The sequence below is a fragment of the Manacus vitellinus genome, unplaced genomic scaffold (assembly GCF_001715985.3).
Source record: "Manacus vitellinus isolate BGI_N305 unplaced genomic scaffold, ASM171598v3 scaffold_34_pilon, whole genome shotgun sequence".
NCBI lineage: Eukaryota > Metazoa > Chordata > Aves > Passeriformes > Pipridae > Manacus > Manacus vitellinus.
The window spans coordinates 6981391-7006296 of NW_021940488.1; the positions used below are offsets into that span (position 1 = coordinate 6981391).

General features: G+C 38.7%; 1 protein-coding gene across 1 annotated transcript in view; it reads left to right on the forward strand.

Annotated features, from left to right (window-relative positions):
• NRIP1 (nuclear receptor interacting protein 1) overlaps nt 1-24906 on the forward strand; it is a 101926-nt gene that overhangs the window by 4036 nt on the left and 72984 nt on the right. Inside the window, exon 2 of the mRNA XM_029961420.1 lies at nt 4455-4580. The gene's annotated coding sequence lies outside the window, so the exon portion shown is untranslated. The remainder of the gene's footprint in view (nt 1-4454; nt 4581-24906) is intronic.

The window sequence follows — 24906 nt, forward strand, 5'->3', positions numbered from 1 at the left end:
TATTTTAATTAAAGGTACTGTAGTTTCCCAGAGGCTTGCCTGCTTTGTTCACGGAGATGTTATGGTTTGCTTGGCTTCATTCATGTGCATGTCTGCAGCTGTCCCCAGCCAAGCAAATGGTGCAGATCCTCATGCCTGCCCTCGTGGAGGGAGGTCTGACACCCTCGAACTGATGGAAAGAGCAGGCAGGTGTTATCCAGAATCCAACCTAAGGGTTTTGTTGTTTAACACCATTCAGAAGCTGCGCCCAGAAGTCAAGCAGGATCTCTTCCAAATGATCGTGTCTATTCTTAGCAACAGCTAAATCTTATGATCATCATGGTAGGCCCGTGTGACCGGAGGGCCGTGTTCCAGGGCAGAGGTGATGAGGAATGCATAATGCATGCTTTGTCATGGGGGGGCACCTCAAGGAGGAGAAGGCACAGCTTTCTGGATATACAAAGGAAAATGATAAGGTGTAACACCCTTGCAGTTGTGCCAGCTGCTTTGCAGTCATAGGAGGGCAACAGCACTCGTACCCAAAATGGGAGCAACACAAGTAATTCTGTCGTTTGCTGTCAGCCCGCTCTCTGCAAGGAATGCAAATCAAACTCTAGGATTAGATGAACACTGATGCTGTCAAAGCAGTGCCCTGAAGGTGAGGGGTAAAAAAATAGATCCAAATAAGAAACATCATGGGCTTCTCGCAGGTAACTGCAGGAGCTGACCATCCTCAGCCCATCGCTACCAAGTCCTGCCAGCCCAGCTTCATGCAAGGGAGTGCTTTGAAATTGCTTTACTTGATTTATTCTTTACCCACCTGACTTGCTAGACTAGTTGAAAATTTCCTTTTTTGTATCATTCTCTTAATGAAAATGAAGGAAAACTGGGTCAGGTGTGTGTGGGCGTGTCTTCATATAGAGGGAAAAAGAAAAAAAAAAGAAGAGAAAAAAGCTCACCAGAGAGGCTTGGAAGGAAATTTATGTTGAAAAGAAGGTAGTGATGGAAAAAAAGTGTGACTGTGATCCCTCTGTCTCTGGCTATTTTTTTTTGTCAAACAGGCAGTAACCAATATTTGTGGTACCTGATGACATGGAAAATACACTTTCAACTATTTGTTTTATTCTAATTGCAGATGAAGAATTGTTCAGAAAATCTTTATTTTCTCAATCTTCTTTTACCACTCTAACAACACAGACACAATAGGGCATTTCCAGGATCTACCAGTAATTTTCTGTCACTCGGTTTTGTTACAGTAAATGCATATGTGCATCTTAAGCTTTTACTTTTGGTATAGAAATGATTAAAGCATTATGTGGTCTCTTTTGGGGTTTTCATTTGGTCCTTGTTTAGGTAGGTTTCTGTTCCTGATCAAAGTTTTTATTAGTGAAGGAAAAGGCATAAATATCTCTACAGATTTGCTGGGCTGTGCATGTTAGCATATGTTATGATGAAACACACAGAAGCCAAGCACTGACAATACTCCAAAGCAAAATCAGTAGCAAAAAGCTGTACAACTATAAAACTCATGACACTTCCATAAAGTATGGCTTTTTAGTGTGGATGGCCTGACACTTTCTTACTATTTCATTTTTTATCTGATTTATTCAGTAAGGTTGAATGTCACTGCAGGCTGAAATACTGTACGTATCATCTCAAGAAGTGGTCTCTGCAAAGACAAGCCTCAAACATTGCCTGATTTCTGTATTTAGCTCTGGTTATTACAATTAAGTCACTCAGAAGAGAGCACACAGCAAATATCCACAGTATTCAGAAGGTACATAAAGTCTACGTTGATTTTGGTTTCAGTACTTTCTAATAGTTAATGTAATCCTATCCAGTTGAGTGGTGGGTTTTATTTTTTGGAGGGATAGGGACGTGGGAAAAAAACCCTCACACCATGTTTAAAGCCACATCAACAAAGAACTTTACTCAAGGAGGAGATGTTAATAAGTAATGAAACAAAGGCTCTTTTATAGAGATTAAATGTACATGTGTCTAAGTGCAAAGTTCGTGTTGCAAAGTGCAGCTGTTTCTCTGCTCACAGCCCCAAAGCCCTGGGTTCAAAGTCTTCCTGCTTTCCTGTCACAGAGCTGACCAGGGCAAGGTCCAGCCCAAGTTCAGAGTTCAGTGTCTGAGGGCCCGCTGGCTCTGCCGGACGCGCTCTCTGACACGCTCGGGACAAGCAGGAGCTGGCTTAAGATTATAAGTACAGACAACAAAAACTTCCTGTCCTCTTTTCTGATGTGTCAGATTTCATTAAAGAAGGGATGTTCTGGAAGGAGCAGCTGGACTGTTTGAAAGTAATGCCCTGCATAACAGAGTGACCTCACTAAACCCCACGGAAGGAGTGGGCCAGTGAGAGGATGCACGTGGGAAATAGCGCCCGTTTATGTTCTCCTTCCTCCTGAGGTTTACTTAAATGAGGGAAAATGAAGTTAAAGAACTAATTATCTATATCCAAAGAGATGAAGCTGAACTCTTTAAAAAAGAAACAGAAAAGAAAAAAGCCGGTCCATGTGTTTCCTTTGTGTCACGATAACGGTGTTCCACACCATGGGGGTGAAGAGAACTTAATATGTCTGGGTATCCTGCTTTCAAATCCTCTTTTTTCTTCTCCTTCAGAGGCTTTTTCGAAGCTAACCCCAACTTTCTTATTCATAAGGGCTGCAAACCCCACCTGTGCAGCTTTTTTGATTAGCTGTGGTCATATCAAAGGCTGCTGTATCCAAGCACAGACCCTGAGTGAGAATGGAGACTGACGGCTGAGAGCAAAGGCTGGTACAAACACCCTTGGAGGAATTTATATCTCAGGCAATGCTGTAGCGGTATTACAGACAGAGAAAAGTTTCCTATCGGTTGCCACATCCTTTATCAAGGAAAGGATGGTAAACCATGGGTGGTAAACCAAGTCATCAGTGCTCAGTGCCCACAGCATGCTGCAGGTCTGAGCAGACTGCTGTCATCTCACTTCATTGAAAACTTTCTCAGACATCAGAGGTCTGCTCCCTTTTTATTGCAGTTTCTATATGTCTGTGTTCAATAAATTTAATTATTGAGAGCCACAATTAAAATCAGGACTCAAGGAAGGACTGTAGTAGCCCAAAACGTGAGGTTTGGACCTAAAGATTTGTGTGTTTAAAAATGATGATTTTTTTCTTCCCTGCAAACATTCATGAGTCTGTCAAACACCAGAGGAGCTTTCCTCTGAGGAGTTAGTCCTGTGCTTTGGTTATTATTTCAGGTCTAACCTCCCACTTCTGAGCAATGTATTTAAGAAACTGAGAGAGACCCTACAGTGAACACTCCAGACCACAGCTTGTAAGGGCTCAGATGGGTGCATGAACTACTTAGTGCTCAAAAAGGGGGAAAAAAAAGGCAGCCAAGGTCCAAAGATCCAAAATAATGTGTTATAATGTCTGAGACCTTCCTGGCAGAATGCTGAGAAGTAGAAATAACAGGAACTGCACCTATGATGTTCCATTCCTGTCCTGGACTGTGGAAACTCCAGTATTAGGCTTTTTTTCTGTCACTCTTTGCTGGCTCTGTGCAACCACTGCAGTGAACAGATAAGTCACTGAGACTAGTATTAAGTAGTGACACTGGCAGAGCATACCCATAATCAGTTCATTTGGTCTGCACTGATGCAAATCTCTGACATAGCAGTGATGGTGAGTAACATTTTCTGTTGCTCCCACTGCTGAAGTTCCGCCCCAGTCTCTGGCCTCTCTTTGCTAGGCTGATTATACCTGGCCTTGGAGTCTTTGTTTCCTAAGAAACTTTGACTAGAGCCACTACCCTCCCCAGCACTTCAGGCTGCTGCAAACATACAAAAGGTGGGGAGAAGATGATAAAATTAACAGGTGTAAAATGTGTACATCGCTTACAGCACTAATAAAAGTCCTTCAGGTGGTACAGCTCTACTGGGTGGTAACTACAGATTTGATCCTTGGCTTGCCTCCTTCAAAAAGATGATCCCTGTCAGGCTATTATCTAGTGTGTGCAGTGGGTTTCTTTCATTCTTTCCTCTTGGCATTGACACATATTAATAATAATATATTTGCAGTGGGAGGTATAATGGCAGGGAGGGGGGAGAATCCCTATAGACCCATGGTTAGTAAGGTTGCATGGGCTAGGGCAGCAGGCTGAAGTTCAGGTACATAGTCCAAATGAAGCAAAACAGGACCAGGTTTGCAAGGTAGCAACTCTTCTGGTTGCTGGCTTTGCTAAAGTAGATAGGTGACTGTATCTCCCTCTTGCCTTCCACTCCCCCCATTTTCATGACAGTCCTCTCTGCCAGCGTCACCTGGCTTCAGTTAGAAATACAGGAATAAGCAGGAAAATTACTCACAGGTCGATTCTTGTTGTCCTTGTTTAACTTCTTCTATTTTACTCTCTCTTTTATTTTTCTTTTAATTTAAACTTTTGCCTGTGTGTGTTTGCTATTGTTTCAAATTTATTATTTGCTTTCTCAGCAGACTGTTTGAGAGTCATCCTATCTGTTGCCTACCTGAACCAAGAATCAAATCCTAGAGAAGGACTGTGCTGTACTACTTGATTGGAGATCTACTGATATCCTAGTATTGGAAAAGACCTAACAGGTAAGTAAAAGTCAGTTTATTCAAGGTGCTGAAACCCTTAGAAGAAATTAATCCTATCGCTATGTTCCCTTCTTGAAAAAACAATGTCTGGAAAAAGGTGTACGCATGCAAATATGCCTTGCAGGATTTTTTTAATCCTGAAACTAGTATCTTTCCACTAAGGGTATGTGCCTGTGAATAGTTTTCTTCTTAGTTTACACACTCCCCAGTCTCTTTTTCGAAGCCCTTCAGGTAAGGCTATCAGAAAAGCCTTCCTTCCATCTAACTTCCCACTTCTCATGCAAGCTCAGATGTCTTAAGAAAATGCAGGGGGATTTCCTTTGGCTGCAATACTGGAAAAAACCAAACCAGAACAGTCCATAATAGGATTGGCATAGCTGCCCTTGGGCTGGCATTTTTGTTTGTTTCTGATTTTTATTTTTGTTTGTTTGTTTGTTTGTTTGTTTGTTTTGCTCTCCTCTTCAGAATTTTCTTTTCTGCATTTAGTCTTGTCCACACTGGAGTGGTAGAGTAAGAGGGCTTGTCTGCAGCTAGAGTTTTACTGCTTTATTCTCCCGGGGGAGTTAAGGCAAACTTTCCACCACCACTTGCTTCTTCCCAACGCAGGTCGTGTTATATCAGCTAGAATGTGCTTGTACAGATACTCAAAATGCTCTGTAAAGCCAATTGACATCTATCCTTTGGTGTCATATTTATGCAGTGAAACAGTTTGTGAATTAAGACTTTACCTAACTTTTTAAAAATTGCATTTCAAATAAAATACAAATGTATAGTGGGTGACTGTTAAAAGCAGAAGAGATCTTTCAGTGCCTCATTACTTTATATTTTGGTAATAATGAAACTAGTACACCTTGGACTAGTGACACACATTGTTACAAAATTAGAACGAAAGAGTGAATTAAAAATGAAGTTATTTTTATGCGTCTACATATATTTGCTATGTAAGGCCTGACAAACTTCTTCAAAAGAGTTGTCCCAACAGCAATGTTTTTTTCCTCCTATTCAGGTTAAATCTTTTGCTGGCAAGAATCTCAGGTTTTTGCACTTCAATCCTAGAGCATGGTCTGCACTGTGTAAAATACTGATTGAAAATATGCCTTCCTAAGGGAAAAAAAATCGTAAAATCATCAACTTTGCCTACAACCTGTTAATTATGATATATTCAAGAAAGGTTCAAGTCTTTATTATGAAAGGACGTTGTTCCTTTTGGTCTTTATGTCTGATTTCATATGAAAACACAGATTTGTATTGCTTCTGTGTTAAGTGGAAGGTTCTGTGACATCTCTCTGGATCTGGGTGCTGGTTTACCATAGTTAAGGGTGGAGATCAGTGGTTCAGAATTGAGCTTTTGGTTTACTGAGATCTCAATTCTCAAAAAACAAATCTCAATAAACTGCCACCTACAGTGGGAGTGATTTAAATATTTCATGATGTCGTGGCTGGAAAATGAATGAATGTAGAAGGATCTTCTAGAGTTAACATAGAAATTATACCTTGCTCGTGCCACTTTTAGCTTGTTCTTCATTTCTTCAAGTCACTCTCACACTCTGGGATTGATCCTTTGTTCCTGCTCTTGTTCCCCAAAGTGCTCCCTGCCTGCCTATCAGTATGGACGTGTAATTTTCATCTGTGGAGAATTTTCTAACTTTCTAGTCATAACTGAAAATTTATGTGCTCAGTTCAGCTCAATGAATTGCATGACAAATCTCTAGCACTGCAGACGCCATCAGGGAGACAGAGAGACTGGCCGTCTGTCTTGCCAAGTATCTCAGCAATCCCAGGACAGAATAAGCTTCCTAATGTGACAATGAGCTGTGTTGACTTCTTGATATATTCGGGTACAAAGTTCCCGCTGGAGATTTTGTTTCCGAATGAGAATTTGCCGCAGCTGGGCATCAACACTGGGCTCTCATATCTGTTGGAGAGGGACAGGGAGGGGAAAACATTTCGGTGCTTTATCAGCCGTGCTGGTGGATGGTGTGAAGATGAAAAAGGAGCAAGTGTACTTCTCACAGCCTTTAAGGTGTGTTTCTGCATGGGAAGGCTGTGTTCAGTAGTGCAACTTAAATGTGCACTAATTAGCTCTTACTTATTTACCTGAATTGATATATAATATATGCTATTTTGATATATTTATTCTTATTTCAAACCCTTCGCTACTTTTTATGCTGGATATGTAACATCACCATGCTTTTATTTTCTGTGTTGACAAGCAAACTTGCTTCCTTGTAAGCAGATGAATTGTTTAGTTTTCAGACAAAATAAGAACATACTCTTTGGAATTATATTATCACACGATCTGGTCTGGCTGAGAGACTGGTGGGTACACCTTACACAAATAACAGGTGTTCAAATTTATTGCTATGGCTAAAATAGCATTTGCTGAAATATAAATAAAAATCTCTGAGAATGTATAAAAAATTTGAAAATGTGCCCAAGTTTTTTATTTATATTGCATTTCGATAGCTCATTTCACATAATAGTGAAATTGTTTTGGCTTACTTGGTTTCAGAAGAAGTGGAGACAAGATAAAATAATTGGTTATCTTCAGTTATGTGTTAAGATGTATTTTTTAATTTTTCCAGGAAAGATCCTTGAATTAAACATAAACCAACTTATTTTCCATGGATTTCATTTGAGCCACAAGTTCTAGGTCAATAAGGCCTTCATTTCTTTTTTGAAATACCAAATCAATTTATGTGAGGGACAGAGCACAAGTTTTAACTTTAGTCTCAGTTTTCTATCTTTAATATGTTTTCTGAATGGACTCCTGTAATCTGGAATATTAGTGATGCAGAGCTTGCTTACTTTGATTATTACCAGTAGCCAGTCACTGGCTGTGCATGTAGTGAAATGAAGCTGATGAAGAGGAGGACACACCCATGGAAGAGAGGAAAAAACCTGGAATGGCAACTTATCATAAAATCATAGAAAGGCTTAGACTGGAAGGGACCTTAAAGATCTTCTAGTTCCAGCCTCCCTGCCACTATGAAATTGGCCACTCATCTTTCTTGTAATACAATGATGCTGGTAAAAAGACTTTAAATCCTGCAATTCTTCATGTCTCTATGGAATTCTTGTCTCTAATTGTTGTTAGATTTTACTTTTCTGTGTTTATGTCCCATTTTTTCCCTACTTTGCCATTGATTTTGTGGCAAGGAGCTAATGTAAGACAGTGGTTTTGAAAAACGCATCCTGTATTTCTTAAGCATCAGCTCAGTGAATCTTCCTTTGAGCTTCAAATCCATTCAATACTCAGGATTTCAGCCAGGGCCACAAGGCAAAACTCTTCTGTTGCACAAAAAAAAAAAAAAGCAAACAAAGAGCCAAGGGACTTTTAATGATCAAGCAGAGATGATAGGACCTTGGCATATGAAAAACTATGATGTAGTAAATCAAAGCAGGCTGTCTTGAGTTTAGTAATATTTCTATGCTAATAAATTAGTGTCATAAGTGATTTGTCAATAAGATGTAGAATATGCTATGAAGGAAGTCAGACAATATTTTTCTTTCACATAGAAAAAATGGGGTGAGGTCATAGCAAAATCCTCAACAGGATTTTTTTTTTTAAGGAAGATGTGGGTAGTCTGACACACTGTACAATATTTGCATATTTAAATTCTTATATGCCTAAGAGATCCTTATATACCTTGGAAGAGTTTAATGAGAACTTCTACAGTAAGGAGTTGCAGTGCTGTAGTGGAGAACACTCCAGTCTAGGGATGCGCAGAACTTCTGAAGCAGTGGCTCCAAAACTTGCTTGACCCAAGCTGTACATGTGGATAGGGTGAAGTTCATGGCCCATTCCATCTTTCTTCTCAGAGATGAACATCATAGCTGCCACTTGCAACAAGAACTGCATGCCCAAGAAGAAGGGACAGTAATATCTGTCCATCACTATTCCCTCACACACAAACCAAACCATGCCCTTCTATGTCACAAACTCTCCAAACTCTCATGCTAATGCAGTGCAGACAAGAACTCTTGTTTCACAGCCATGCACGAAACAGATGTGCTGTCGAAAGGATGTTAGGCACCTGTCCTGAGGAACCAGAAAGGCAGGAAGGAATTTGAGCTTGGGCCTATGACTGTGTTGGGACTAGAACTGTTGAATATCTTCATCAGTGACATAGACAGTGGGATCAAGTGCACCCTCAGCAAATTTGCAGACAAAGCCAAGCTATGTGGTGCTGTTGACACGCCTGAGGGAAGGGATGCAATCCAGAGGGACCTGGACAAAATCCAGAACTGGGCCCATTTGAACCTCATGAGATTCAACAAGACCAAGAGCAGAGTTTCTGGTATCAATCCAGGCTGGGGGATGAACAGATCGAGACCAGCCCTGCTGAGAAGGACTTGGGGGTGCTGGTGGGTGAGAGGTTGGACATGACCCAGCCATGTGCACTGGGAGCCCAGAAACCCCCCGTGTCCTGGGCTGCATCCAAAGCAGTGTGGGCAGCAGGGGAGGGAGGGGATTCTGCCCCTCTGCTCTGCTCTGGTGAGACCCCACCTGCAGTGCTGCCTCCAGCTCTGGGGTCCCCAGCACAGGAAGGACATGGACCTGTTGGAGCGAGTCCAGAAGAGGGTCCTGAAGATGGTCAGAGGGCTGGAGGACCTCTCCTGTGAAGACAGACTGAGAGAGTTGGAGTTGCTCAGCCTGGATAAGAGAAGGGTCTGGGGAGACCTTATAGTGACCTTTCAGTACTTGAAGGGGGCCTATAAGAAAGATGGAGACAAACTTCTAGCAGGGCCTGTTGCAACAGGACAAGATGCAATGGTTTTAAAATAAAAGAGGGTAGATTCAGACTAGATATAAGAAAGAAATTTTTTATATTGAGGGTGGCAAAACACTGTCAACAGATTGCCTGGAGATGTGTTGGATTCCCCGTCCCTGGAAACACGCAAGTTCAAGTTGGATGGGGCTCTGAGCAACCTGGTAGAGTGGAAGATGTTCCTGCTCACTGCATGGGGGTTGGACTAGGTGACCTTTAAAAGTCCCTTCCAATCCAAATCATTCTACTTATCTTTTGATCTGATTTTTCACACCATGCCCTATTGCTTACAACCTTCCTCCGTTGCTACTTCATGTGTACAAAATTGCAGGTGAAAGTCCGGTCTGACCATTTGGCACTGCTCTCTGCAGTGATACTAAGGAAAAGCCTTAGGAGGGTCAAAGAATTGTTAAAACTCTAAAGATCCACCCTGGTGCAACTTTGATCTGTTTGTTTTAATTCATTCCTGCCTTTAACAGATTTGGAAGTTCTGTGTTAGTACAAAATTTATCAGTGTTATGTAGATGTCATGCCTCTGGAACTTTCTGGTTCAGTAGCAGAAGAAATGGAAGCCTTCTATTAACCTACCTAACAAGTATCATACTGAGAAAAGAGGTTCTGTCCTTCTCAACATTCACAGAGTTTGGAAGGGTAGAAAGCTGGTTTATTTGCTGTATTTTTCAGGGCAAAGTTACTAATCTCTACTAAGACCTTTTTTTGTAGTAGTAAATCAGGATCCCTGCAGTTTGGACCTGTTAACCAGAGTACGTCAGCCAGTGACTCAGGAGCAGGTCTCTGAGGCAGAACTCCAGCACAGCCTTTTGCACCTCATAATATATACTCAGAGCCACCTCTGCATTGTGCCCTGTGATTGCAGTTTCTTTTTGTGGGTTTCTGATTTCAGGTCGTGATTCCTGGGCAGATGGTTATTCCTATCTCTGGCTGCTGACCCTTGGTTTGACTTTCTGGTTCCTGAATTTTGGCCACGAACATTCGGCTCCCTTCCCAGCTCTGGACACAGGCCCTAACCTTTGGGCTCAATAGCCTGGGCTCCAGCCTGTAATCCTAGATGGCCACCAGGTCATCTGTAGTAGACTGTACTCTAATTTATTTAGTCACAAATGAACTCTAAGAGATAAGTCTGGGTGTTGGTTTTGTTTTGGTTTTTTTTAAATTATGACAAGTGCAGCTATTTATTTGCAAACTGGTCTTTTATCTGTATTTTGCTAGATTGCTAAATGTGAACTTCTACTTTCCATTAGTTATCATATTGTTCTAATGGCCATCTTTTCTTTGGGGAGAATATAATCGTATCTCAGCCAGTGGAGCAGGTGAGCAGAACTGTTAGCTTTTATAAAAATTTCAAATTGGTGGCTATAAGTTGAATAAATTACATCAGAAAAGGCAATAGTGTCAGAACTTCCATTTCATTTCTATATGAAATGTTATAAATGTTACTGATATACTGTATGCATGATCTACTTATAGGAGTTCATAGTGTCATTCCAACACACATGACATAAGAGTGTAAACAGACACTCAAACACGGTCAGACCTGTAAGAGTGTCATGACTGAAACTTGATGAAAATATGTTATGAAGTTCACAAAGGATGAAGATAAATTTCCAGAAAGAGGAAGAACTGAAACTTATAATGTGTGTTAAATGTTCAGGTGGAAGAAGGGTCAGATTGCTTTGGAAGGAGAATAAATGGAGAAGGAGTACAAAGTTGAGTTGTAAAATGAACTTAGTTACAAGTAATATGGAATAGGCAATAATGTGAAGCTAAGTGAAAAGAAAACTGCTTTTAGATATCCTATATATGTTACATTGCTCATACACAAAGATGGTATAGCATAGACATTTATATACACATGCTCAACAGAAAATAAAAGTCACAAGATCTGGATGAATTTTATTTCATTTTGCCCATAAGAAGTTCAGGAATAAAAAGTTCCCTGTTGATGCAATGTTTTTGCTTTGTAATATTTTGATGGTGCTAGGTATCCAAAATCACAGGAATAAATGATCCATCTGTCCCGTTCCTGTGTCAAAATATGTGACAGTTGTCAATCTAGGAAAAGCATGCTTCTTAGTTTGCTGTAGCTTAAAGGCAAGTTATATTATAGTCTGTTGTTCATGGCTGTTTCATAGCAATGTGAAGCTTGCTTAATTTTAGAGCTTAAATCAAGGCACATCAATATGGAAACATTTAGATTAACTTTTTTATTAAATTATACAAACTTCCTTGCTAAACCCATCTCCTTATGCCCTTTGACAAGAGGAACTGTCCTTTACTAGAGGAGTTTTCCTCTAAATACTTTTTTTTTCCTCTGAAGCAGGCTAGCTCAGATGAGGGATAGCAAGTTGTTTGTGGAATTTAGCTAAGATGTGACTCTCCTTTGCTTTGTGTAAGTGAAGAGGATGGTGGAAGCAGCAAGCTTAGTGTATTGCTTTGGTGTGTTTCTTCCAAATTGGTCACGTACCTTAATAAGATTTTACATACTTTTGTTAAACTATCAGTTCAGAGAAGGAAATCTGGTGAAATAAAACAAGTGCCTTCTTCAATTAGTTCTCGTCCAGTTAAAATTTGTTAGTATAAAAAGCTACAGCAGAACAGCAGGGCATAGCTTTTGTCTAAACTGAGAATTTTTACTTAGTGTAAAGCTCTTTAATGGAACTGCCCATGATTTCATGTGACATTCACCTTGCATAATGACATCTTTTTTTTCCCCCCTCCAAATGAATTAAAAATGGAAAGTACTTCCAGTACCTCTTGGTAGGTACCAAGAAGTCAGATCCCTTGGTACCACGGAGGTCCTTTCTTCATTACAGGCAGGTAGTTTCCATTATTCATGCTGGGTACCATTTCATTTAAAGTCCCACCATTACTTAAAAAGCAAGATATTAATGAGAGATGTTACTGGAGTGTGGTCTTTTAATTTGATATTGTTCGATCCAGCTGTTTTAAAATTTCTAAGAATAAAGCTTCCATTACCTTATATTAGAGAAGATTTTTATAGGCAAGAACATCTAATTCTTGTCTAGTTTCCCTTGATAGCCAATTGCCTTTCCTAAATCTTCACTATATACTTCTTGGTTAATCCTTTTGCTTTGCTTTAAATAATTTCTCTGATTCCTTGATATCCATACATTGCAGTTAGTTATATACAGATATTTTTCATACGACCCCCATCCACTTAGCTGGTGAGTAGCCAAGTAATACATACTTAGCACTTTTAATTTTACCTCATAAATCAATCATCGTAGCTGCAAAATCAGTTACATTTTTTCTTAAGCCATCATTCAATACAAAGAGTCCATTATGCATGTCTGTGAATAATATATTAATTGTGTGGTTTAAAATCATAAACAACGTTACACAATTAACTACATAAAATTGCTCACTTTGAAAACTGTATAACTACAATTTCTATAATAGTAGCTAAAAGACGACAGCATTAAGCCGGGCATTGTCACTCTGAATTGACACTGGTAAAGCAGAGGCCTCTTAAATGTGCAATTATGATAAAGGGAAAGCGTATTCCTTGTTTCAGATTTATTGCTTTAAGTACTTTTCCAAAGGTTTTCACCTTATTTTGTATTGCTGTGCACTAATGGTGTGAGACAAGATTACTTCGGTGAATGGCTTTATTAATGTAAAGAAATATTACTAAAGTTTTTTTTTATAACTGGATTTAAACATCTTTTTCGCTGTGCTGTATTCTCTATCAGGTTGTTAAAAAAAAAAGATAAAAATTACTTCTTTACTGATTTGGCTCTTTTGTTCTTGGCAAATATTTCTTTTTCTGTTGGGGTGGAGATAGAGATGGAATGGATAGCAGGATCTACAGGAAAAGAGAACACAATCCAAAACCAGAAGTAAGCATATTTATATATTGATAATTATTTGTCCCAAGTTTGAAAACTAAACTGGGATCCAAATTCCATAGGGTAGGCAGTGTTAATGTCTCCAGTGAAGGTATTCCTGCTGTATTATGGCATGGTTAGATAAGGCAGAGAAAGAGTTGAAAAAGGCATTACCATTCTTTCAAATCTGGTAAACTGAGGTAGGAACAGAGAAGAAACAATCTGTCCAATATGACAGAATTTGGCAGGAGAATCAAGAGTGTAAGCTCCTGCCTCCCTGTTGAACTGATCTACAAGACTGTATTTATTCTATAATCTGTTTTTATGCTCTTATCTATTTAATCTTCCCCTCATACCAATTTTTATAAGTATGTCTCCACAGAGAACTCCAGTGTAAGAAATGTTTCTGCAGATGAACCCTGAGGTTTTATAGCAACACTGTATAATCATTACACGGGAGGTACCCGGCGCTAAAATGGTGCAAATTATCATTAGGAGTGAATCATTTCAGCCCAGGGAAGGAAGGTTTGCTGCCTGCCTACTGCCTCTTTGCCATCGCTCGCCCTCCCCAGCAGCCGCTCCCGTGGCATTACATAATGTCACATATGTTCGGCCAGATTGCCCGGTCCTGCTGGGGGCAGGGGAGGCACCGCGAACGGCACCCCCTCACCCTCCTCCTGCCGTCACGGGGAGGAAAATCCCGCTTGGGGTTTGCCTATAGGGCTTTTGGGGCATGGGAGACTTCGCTTCCTCGCGTGTACTCCCCGCAAAGCGCAGGGAGGGAGGAGATGCTGAGAGCCGCCACCCGCCTCCCTTCCCACGGCTGGGCTCCCACAGCCCCCCGGAGCAAGGTGGTGCTGAGGGGCTGTGCTCCCCTTTTTCCCAGAGCTGCTGCTAAGGAAAGGCTGCACACCAGCTCCTTTCGTAGCTTGCCTCATGCCTCTCCCATCCATTTTTCCCTGTTATTCCTCTCCGACTAACAGGGACAAGTTAGCACTGCAATCCTGTCACCTGGATACTCGCAGACAAGGGCTGTGTGGTCAAAATCAGTGTCTTACAGCCATTCTTAACCTTTGCTGCATAAAAAGTATGGGCCACTCACGAGTTGGACTCGATAATTCATGCAGGTCCCTTCCAACTCAGAAGATTCTGTGAAATAGCTGTGGAAAAATAAACTGGGGGAAGTTATGCCATGGCTTGTAACTGTGGTATAGAAATACACTCAAATGAAAGCCCAGGCATGGAATTAATGCATTTGGCACCCTACTATGCAAAGTAAAAATCAGCCACTAACTCTTTAGTGTGGTGTACTAGTTATTTCACATGTTATTTGTTTAAACTGAAAATCCCAACACTGCTTAATTGCACTGTATGTGAAACTCCAGATCTGCTACAGTTCCAGATTTATAAAACAGTATTATAGAGAATATAGGCCTATTAATTTTACAGTCTAATTTCTGATTAGATTTTACAGCACCTCTGATGAACTGCATAGATTTCACCCATTAAAAATGATGACAATTCAGTTCTGTCATTTTAAGTAGAATTAAAGCCAGTATTGCCAAGTATGATAATATCTTATGAAAAAAGTGAACCAACATTTATATATATATATATAAAAAATAAAATAACCTGGCGCCTTATTATTTCTCTATAGGAAGATTGCACTTGCCAAGACTGTTACCTGTTTGTGCAGTCAAGAGCCTTTGGGTCTGACAGCTGACATCAAAAGAAATTCTCCATTCAGGCTGAGCAGGTTAAGTAATGTTTCCTAGCACAGCTGTGTAATGTGTCTGCTGGTAATTAAAAGAGTCCGCTAGAGCTTATTAAGGAAAAGTGTGAAGTAAACTGTTTTCTATCAGAAAACAGTTTTGTTAAACAATAAAATCTCTGCAATGTTCTATTCTTTGCTTTAGAAGAAACTAAGAAAAGGGTGCTTGGGGTTTTTTTTTTAAGAGGAAAAAGAAATCCAACACTGAAACAGTCTGTTCTTGACTTTTTTTAGATGCAAACTTAAATAAACACCCCCAAACCCAAAAATGGAAATGTTGTAATATGAAAATAAAATTTCCATTTTCATTATTGTCAACTTTAAATTTGGGGAAGGGGCCTATTCTGATTTGAAACAAAGCCAGATTCTGAAACCAGACGTAAAATGACATTCGCACTTGTGAGATGACTTTCTGTTTGCATTTGAAGATGCAAGGTACGTTTTTTAGCTCTGATTTGCTACACTAATCCTGTTGACTTCGCTTGAAAAGAATGGCACGTTTCCCACTAACTTTATTAGTGGCAGGATTGGGCCTTGATGCAATACCTCATGTCACAGCAGCAAAACTTGTTGCCAAATAGTCTGTCTCAAGGGAGGAGATTTCCAGTAACTGCTCCCTGAGAACTATTCTAAAAATGCAGCTTTTTTCTGTCCAGCCATCGGGATAATGATATACTCCATCCCTGAAGAGAGGGGCATTGACTGAGCTGCATTGATGGCACCAGAGGTCCCTGCTGGCTTGTTCACTAAACAGAACTGGCAACTGACTCTGAAGATAAAAGTTCTTGACGTTTTTCCAAGCTGGTGGAATGGAGCTGAGTGACACTTAGAAATAAATAGAGGAGGGAATAGTATGATCTTGAATGACAGAGGAGCTTTCATGAAGTACTTTCACGGGGAAGATTTGGGATGTACTGTTCCAGGCTTGAGTCTAGGGGATTTGTTGACAGTTGGATAATGGGAATGTTTGGTACGACTGGTATGAAATGTAGAGGAAAACAGAGGGAAAAGTTCCAAATTAATCCTTTATTCCCACTTAAATGGTTAAAACCGAAATACAATGATATATCTTTTCCTTCCCAATAATTGACTCTACAAATTGTCAATCTCTTTGGAAATCTATTAGAAGAACATTCTCGCTCCTGACAAGGAAATGTACTTCATGAAAAACATTTGTCATTTGTCTGTTATCATAATTCATGATCTTATCCTTCATTCTCTTGCTTGTTTAAGCAAACAGAAATAGTACTTTTAACCTGACACTTCAAAGGTAAAAATATTGTGAAGAGGTCCCCATTCTTTTTCTTCTCATCTCTGATCTCAGCCAAAGCCTTTGAACATCAAAGTGGCTCAAAGTTTGGGGCAAGTTCTTAAGGATTGGGTTACTAGAAAGAAATCAATTGAATTTCCATGTTCGTATTCAACATAGACCAGAAAAAATATTAATATTCAAGAATATTCTAATTTAATCACAATAATTAAGACAAGTTGTGCTCAATCTTTTGCTCAGTACAATGAAGCTCACTCATTCCATTGTATTGCCGTGAAAAATCCTTGACTTCTGTCAGTCAGAAACTTCTGGAGAAAATTCCTAACCTAGGAATTATAAAACAATTAGAAATGCAAAATAAATTCCCCAAACAAAGAATCCTGTCATCTTAACTACAGCATCACACTGTCATGTAAAAGGTTAACACTTAAAAAATGAATCTTGTACCCTCCATCTATTACCTCTAAGCAAGTCCCATTTTCACTTTAATTTTTGTAGGCTGCCATCTAATTTCAGCTCTCTCAGTTTATCTCTGGATGTATTCTCATTACAGCCATCACTACGGCCAAAATATTTTAAACTTCAGTATAATGCCTGTAGGCCCATATTCTTAGCTACAACTTTAGGGGTTCCACAACTGCTCTTTTCCTTTTAAACAGTGGTACTCCTTTATGCAGCAACTCTTGCTCTTGTAAGGACTTTCTAGAAACAAGTAAATTCTGCAGTTTATTGTGAAATTACCTTCGTTGTCAGTGCTAGAGAGTCATAAATCCTCCCTCTCCCCACTACTCACCTTCGAAGTTCTGTGTTCTTAGGAAGGGCTCTAATAACATTATTCTGGTAGTTTTAATTTCTGGTCATTTAAAAACCAAGTCCTGGGGACATAACTCTTAATATTTTCTTTTTTTTCCCTTTTCCTATTACTGATGAGAACACATTTGACATAAATAATAAAACATGTTAGTCCTAAAACTAGATCCCTCCTCAGATATATGTGACCACACCTGGGTGCGCAAAGCTGAGGGACCATGGGAATCAGTAATCAGCTCTCCAGCAGAAAGGGATGCCATCAGGAAAGCCAGTCAAGTTGGCCAGTGACTCTGTCACATGACTGCTTCTGGTTTAGGCTATAGTATGTTCTGTTATGGAGAATTTTCACTAATCTCAGTAGCATTACCCAAGAAGGTACCTGTCTGAACAAGGCTGCCTGAAAAAAAACAGGCTGTTCTCGTTTGTTTGCCAGGGCGGGTTTTTGAATTATTTATTTAGTTATTAGTTAATAGTAAAGAGTGCTTAGTTCAAATTCTTACAAATGACTACAAGGTCCAAAATAAAGTTAAACAGCTCTTTATTCTAACATCTTCACAAGCCAGAATCCCTCAGAAAACAACGCAAATCTTGTGCAGCTCGTGGCATACTCAGACCATCGCCAGGCACAGCAGCCCAGACTGCCTCTGTCAGTCCTAATCCTCTGATCAACCTGACGGGAGGGTGGTGGCACATGAGTGCTTCCTTCAGAAGAAAATCAGAGTTTGCAAAGAAATAGTTTTATTTCAGTATGAAGGATATAGCCATAGTGCACAAACATCTGGATTCAGGAGCTGAAAAGGGCTTCTGAATCTGCCAGTTGGGATACATCAACTCTTTCTGAAATATATATAGGACACAAGCAGAAAGCCATCACCCAGTGCCCATGCAATCGCTTTAAGAACATGAGTAGTGAATTATGGTTTTACTTCTCTTTTTTTTTCCTGAACTCGGTGATAAAGCTTCCATTACCTTAACTTGGCAGAATCAGCCCCCTGACAAATACCTCTTAGTAATAAGTCAAAGTTCATGAAAAACTTGGTAGCGCAAGAGCAGTAATAGCTTAAATAGATTTTGTGGTGTATTAGTAGCCACTGGGAGAGACCAGCAGGTATGAAACAATGCATTAGTGTGTACAATATTTGCTCTGGAAACAGAACTTGCTACAAGATGAAATTTGATAATCGGCCTCATCAGCGGATCAACAAGCTGGGCATTAAAATAATCTAGCCTAGGGAACATAAAAGCATGAGTGAGCAATAAGCAAAGCACATTTAGTTCAACTAATAATAGGAAGCCTTAATCTTTTGACTGCAACCCTGAAAGAAGAGCTTGCAATCAAAACAGGGTTTTTAACCAATGAACCTAGGTTGAATTTTAAAGATGGGTTAGAAGTTCAAGTGGGCTTGGGTTGATGGCAAGAGCCAGCCATGAACAGCTCAGGGCTTTTTTTCTGATTTTAACTGAAGAAAATTGATGCTCGTGCAGGCTTTTATGCTTACCAGCTTGTCAATATGGTAATAGCATAGTCTGAAATTGCTGGTTTGGTTGACAAGATCTGTGTCTTACCAGCATAGAAATGAAATCCAGCATCATGAACAACCCTGCGCACAGGCAGCTTTGGATTGCTGAGTAAGAACAGGGCCAGAATGGAACCCTACAGAGCAGGAGAAATAAATGCTCTAGGAGAAGGACACAAATTACCCTTGAAAATATAATGCAGGTAACTGTTGGATAAATATGATTTAAGCCAATTTAGAACTGTGCCAAACAGGAAGATAAAGTTCCTCAGGCATTCAAGAAGAACATTAAGATCTAGCAAAATGAAAGTAGCTGGAGAATGAGAGCCTGTCTTTAGGAGAAGGTTACATCTCATTCCTGTCTTGCTGAAAATTTTAAATAGTAAAAATCCCACCCAAAATCAAAGCCAAAAGCAAATTCTATATGTATTTTGGTGATGCTGGTTTCTGGGGATGTAAAATAACATAGAAATTCATGGAGGTATTTTATGCTTTATGTTGTGCATCAACTTAAACAGAATTTGTGCATAGTGTTGCACCTCTTGATTTCTTCTGGATTCTAGCAACTAGATAATGCTTAGTGCTACTATTTTTTGATTAAGAAGAGACAATAAAAAGACAATTAATCTTAATAAGTGGGCAAAACGTTCCGCAAATCATGATTTTTATAAATTTTCAAGAATTTGAGGAAAATTCCACAGATTTCTTTTTTTATCTTCTGGTTTACAGATTTTCTTTCTACCAGAGGCATTCTAGCAGGGATGTTGATGAAAATGTTCACTGATATTTGAACTCTCAGAGAAGAGATAGGGGAAAGAAAGAATAAAAACTCATAAGAGAACAGCTGTGCAATAGGAGGAAAAGTTGAGTATTCTCTTTTGCAGTGTCTGGATCATAGAATTTATCCCACAAATTAATTTTTTTTTATGTGAAGGTGGGAGCTGGAAGAAAGCTGATGAGTCATAGAAAACAGAATTACATGTCTTCATGTCATGATTTACACTGTGTTTTACTCATAAATCCAAGTACAGCTTATTACTGGAATCACAGTACATCTCTGATACTGGGAAAGAGAATTTCAGTAGAGAATAGGGAGAGTCATAACACAGTAAATTGCTTATGCCTTTTTTTATAGAAAAGAAATGAACAAAATCTATTTACAATTGTAGGAATAACTCTGGAAAACACATGAAACTATTTGTTTCAAAATCCAAGAATTTTTCTGACTTGTTGTATCATTTATTAGCTTTCTTTAAGCATCCATATGAGTGGTATAAATCAGAGAGCATGAGTAGAAAATTACAAATAACTAGTGCATAAAGTGGCTTGGGAGAGGTGAAAAAATGTCTATGGATTTAACTAATTTTTCTGTCTCAACCTGGCCAATATAACTGCTTATTAATTATTTGTTAAATAATTGTGAATAGTGACCACCTTTTCAAGAGTTTAATCTGCTCTAGGCAAACCACACAGACACTTGTTTTTTGCAAACACATTTTTTCAAGAAACTGGTTTTGTACGTTTCTGCTGGTAGACAATGGGCCCAGCCAGTAAAATATTTAAGTATTATTAGGGATATAGAACGTAACATATTTTAGAAGATGCCTGTAAGGAGTTGTGTGAGTCCTTCCTTACCCTTATATTAAGAAAGTTAGCAATAGTATTGTAGAACTGAATGTATCAAGAGTTTCAGTATCATTTACATTAAAGAAGGGATTTTAGGTGGGGCTATAAGTTTAAATAGTTTGTCAGAAGAACATGGGGTTTGTATGTGATGACAGTATTCTGCTTAAACAAAATAACAAAACAAGGCAAAAAGTAGGCACAGCAGGTTAGACAAAATTCAGCATGAAAACATTTTAAATATTTCTTTTTCCTGCTGCTTGATCATCTGGTTCCTCAGATGTGGAAAGAAGCAAGAAGCAGGGATCCCTGGGAGTATAAACTTCTCCTCCCTTTGTGAGAGGAGCTTCCAAGATTAGGTTTCTTAGACTATTTTATCAAGGCAACAACATTAAGGTCCTGGCTTCCCAAATAATTTGTATGGTGAGCAATAATTATAATAATACTGGAGGACTTAAAATGTTGTTTCTAATCAAAATAAACATGAGACTAAACTTTCAAATTATTAACAAAATGTAATTATTTTCTCTACTTTAAAATAGTTGTTTTGGCCATCGTAATGCAAAAAAATGGATGTTGTTCAAATGAAGAATGCAACCCAGATATTCTCTGTGCTAAGTCATCAAAACTCAGAATGAATTCTCTTCTCTACAGAAGATACTTTCACCTTTCTTTTTAATCATATATCAGACAAGAAAAAAAGAGCAGCAATTATTTCAAAGTTAGAATTACATACATAAAAACAAGGTATAGTGTCTGCTGTTTATAAATGGAAGTATCCTCATGCTCTCACTCCTTTCAAAGGAAGAGTAATATTGGCTAGGCAGTTCTCTAAAATATATGCAAAAAGTGGTAAGGGAAATTTCCCAGCTCCATGAGGGGATGCAATTTATGTGAACAGAACTGTTGCTTTCTGGTTTATAGTGAGTTGAGTCACTCCTATGCCTTGACAGTTTTATGTCAGATGTAAACTACTGGTACGATGATCAACAGCATCGAAGCTGGATTTGTTATATATCTAACATTTAGTGAGGCTAATGCCTTCTAATAAAACCTAGATATTTGTGTGCTAATAAAAATATGCAAAGATATATAGTTGGATCAGTTATAGAAGCACAGCTAATATGATTCTGATAAACTCATCATATAAAATACAATCAAGCAGAAACTTATCTGAACTTACATGGCCCAGTGATTTGAGTTCCTTGGGTTTTTCGATACACAATTTAAATGGATTTTCTCAGTAGGCATCTGTAGGTAAACAGAAACACTAATCACTTGTAACTAAATCTGTGATGTTAGGTAGGTAAGTACCAATTTTTTTGAGAATATTTAATCCTCAGACCTGGGACCGAGTTTTCAAAATAGCCCCTGTTTGAGTACCTGCACAAAGAAGCCAGGTTTTCTTCAGAATTTCTTAGTTCTACATAAGCTCATATGTGAAAAAGGAAATAATATTTAATAAAAATACATGAGATGCACAGTTTAGCTTAACACAGCAGTTTCACGTACTTGAGTCAGAGCTCTTAGTACCATTTGTACTAAAGAATATTATTGCAATTTTAATATCTAATTAAAGTGTTCATATATTTAGAAGCATTTGTCCAGTACCTGTATTATTTTGAAGGGCAGACACAGGACAGTTTAGCTTCGGTTTTTTAGGTGCTTCCTAATGGTCCTTTCCAGAACTTTATTCACTTGCAGCGTGGTCCTGGCTGCCAGATCGCGTATGTATAATTTGTACGTACTGTTCACTTTATTTGAGAACATACTGTTTCAACAACATGGCTTGTGTCATCATGAGAACCACGACAAGGGGTTACCCAGATCCCATGTTAGCCAGACAGAAAAATGGGGCTGTGAAACAAAATTGTTACTGAGAGTAACTTCTGAGTGCAGAGCCTGAGAGAGGACAGGATTCTTCAGTCCTCATTCAATCTGTTACTGCTGACATGGGGAACATCTTTGTCAAAGGAAAGAGGGAAACATGAATTCTGAAATGAAAATGAATTTTCTGAACAGTTTCAGCGACCTGCATACAACCTTCTCAAACATTATCTTTGCATTGCCACCAACCCACAAGCCACAACAGTGCTTGTGTAGTGTAATACCTGTGCTACTGGTACTTTCTCAGGCCAGTTTATAAGTAGTGACTCCAGGACGGTTATTTTCTGGACATGCTTTCACACCAGCGATGTGACACGTCAGAACAATGTTCTCAGAAATATGCTTTGAATGTTTGATTGTGCAAGTAGGATGAAATAGCAGAAAATTCACAAGTATGGGATGCGTTCTTCTGAATAAAAACACCAGTATTTCATTCTGCTAAAATAATTAATGTAGTCATATCGACTTAGCATGCACCCATTTGACTCTTCCATGAAAGGTGTTACAGGGGCTGAAAGTAGTGTTTATTTCCTGCCACCAAATATAAGACCCGAAGTGTTAGTTCCTGTCTGTGGTCAAAAAATGCACACCCCTATCCCCAAACCACATATGGCCAAATAAGCCTCACCCTATCTCATGCCTCAGAACAGATACGGAGTGCTAGAGGCATGGCCAAAACTCACCAGATGCTGCAAGCATATGATTCCTTCCATGAGAGTTTATATGGTACAGCTGTCTTTAAATGTTTTTGTAATTGAAAAGACTCCAGCATCTGGTCCTTTGCTTATTACTCTTAGAACAAATAGTCATGATCTGAAGTCTACTTTTAAATAATGCAGAAAAAAAAAAAAGGAACTTGAGTCACTGAGGGTACATTTCTCTCAGATGACCTGCTTCGAAATACTTGTAAAAATGTAAGTAAAATGTGTAATTAAAAAAAAGGAAAAGGAAGTGGAAACCAGCTCCAGTGGGGAATGATATGAGTTATGTATGCATACAAATACCTCTGTAATTTTAAATGTAGGTAGATGAAGTAACAAGCAGTGTGTACTCTTGATACCTTTCAGCTATATAAAGAGTACATAACTCTTCCCTTTACATGTTGTTGTGTAATTCAGCTCCACCACCAACAGTTGCAGACTTGCTGCTGTCATGAACAAAAGAGGATATGTCCTACGGTACCCCCTGCAGAAACCCTCCCCTGGACCAGCTCTTCCTCTGATAACACTTGTAGGGTTACTACTGATTTCATTTAGTCCTAGATGGAACTCCTGAAGAATGGCAAACTTTTCCACCTTACTACTTCAGATTTATGGATGAACACTATCACATGATTATAATATATTTAGGCAAACCTCTTTTGAAGTCATTTGTTGAATAAATAAGAATTATAATGATTCCTTTTTTAACTTTCTTTTCTGTTTTGTTTGTTTGGTTGGTTGGTTGCTTTTGGTTTTTTTGTGTGTGTGTGCCTACCTACGTTTTGGAATAGTAGGTGATTTAATCCTCTGTGAAGGCACCTTTGAAATAGAGGGTAATCTGACATATTACATGTATTGAACTAGGCTGACTCAAGGATGGAATTTCATTATTTGTCTATGTAAGGCTGACAAACTATTTTAGAGGAAGATTTAGTCTGGAAATGCATTTCTGTAAAGCTAACTAGCTTCTCAACCACATCCTAAGCCTTTCATATCATGATTGGATGCCATGAAGCAAGGCCATAATTATTTTGATAGAAAAAAGGTAGTTTAAGAGAAGTTAGTTTTTTGAGAGGCTGAGATAACCTCAAAGGAAAATCAAAATAAGAGCAATTGTAATTCTCTCCCAAGCTCTTCAAAGCACTTTATGTAATTTAAAAATAGGTTAGCATTAGCTTAAAAATGTTTGGGAATAATATAATAGCATTGTCCTTTTAAGACTACTACTTGTTTTTTTACTGTATGGCACAGACCGATGTGTTCTACTTCTGCAAGTTAAAGAAAAAGTTTGTTACTGAAACTGTAGCTTTGTTCATAAATTTTAAATGCATTATTGTAATCGTCAAAGTGAACAAAAGAAAGTTGTGGGTGCATCCACTGTTTATTTAACCATTTTTTAAGCGGTCACACAGATTAATTATGTATCTCAAGAATGTCAGAACCACAATTATATTCTGATTTTGATAGAATTTGTATAGGTCAAAAACATACCTTTCTGCCTGGGAATTTTCTGTTAACAATTGTAAAGTAGGGGGTGTATCATTATACATTTTTATAGATATAAAAAGAAGTGGTTCGCTGATATACCGAAGTGCACCACCAACAGCTCCTCACTAAATGCTTGCAATTCTGGGAATGAGTTCTAATGTAAACTCTATAAACCTGGTTTTCTCTTCCAAGACCAATACAAAGGTAGTTTTTGCTTTCCTGTCGTAATTTGCCTTCCATTCAAAGGCATTTTATAGTGATGAGTTCTCCTTGAAGAAAAAAATTGAAAGAAAGTCCCATTTTGTAATGTCTGTAACAAAGTGAAGGTATAGACACCACCCTAGACAGGTACATCCATAGATGCTCATCTTTTATGCATGGGGGGTGACTTTATGTGTTTAATTTTGGTTGAAGAATGCACAGGAAGGACCAACAAATACACATCAGTACTCTCATACTTCTTGAGAGGCAAATTCCACTGTATGCTGGAATTTTTCCCTTACTTGTATGGAATGTTTATTTTGTATATTGTTTGAATTCTCATAGTTAAGTAAATATGGACAAGTGGCACAACTCAGTGTGATACAAATATTAATTGTTGGAAATAACCTACTAATT